The sequence below is a fragment of the Octodon degus genome, unplaced genomic scaffold, assembly GCF_000260255.1.
Source record: "Octodon degus isolate 3935 unplaced genomic scaffold, OctDeg1.0 scaffold00023, whole genome shotgun sequence".
In the NCBI taxonomy this organism is placed as follows: domain Eukaryota; kingdom Metazoa; phylum Chordata; class Mammalia; order Rodentia; family Octodontidae; genus Octodon; species Octodon degus.
In genome coordinates this window covers 1,471,357-1,471,639 of record NW_004524599.1, presented here as the reverse complement: position 1 = coordinate 1,471,639, position 283 = coordinate 1,471,357, and positions in this window count along the sequence as shown.

Genomic DNA, 283 nt, shown 5'->3' with positions numbered 1-283 from the left:
CCGCCTAAGGCAGTTTCCAAAAAGGAACCATCTACCTCCACGCGCGCCCTCCTCTTCGCCCGGCGACCACCCTCTCTCCGCCTATTTTTTACCCTCCCCGCGGGGTGAGTGGAAACGCGCGCACGTTCTCTAGACCCGGCTCCTAACCGAGACCCAGACGATCCGGAGACTCCGCGCGGCGACCGGCAGGGGGGGCGGGAGCAGAGAGCCCAGGCGAGGCTCCCAGGCCGCCGGCGACTTCGCGAGCCGCGCGCCCCGCGACCCCGGCGCCCCCGGCCGCTCG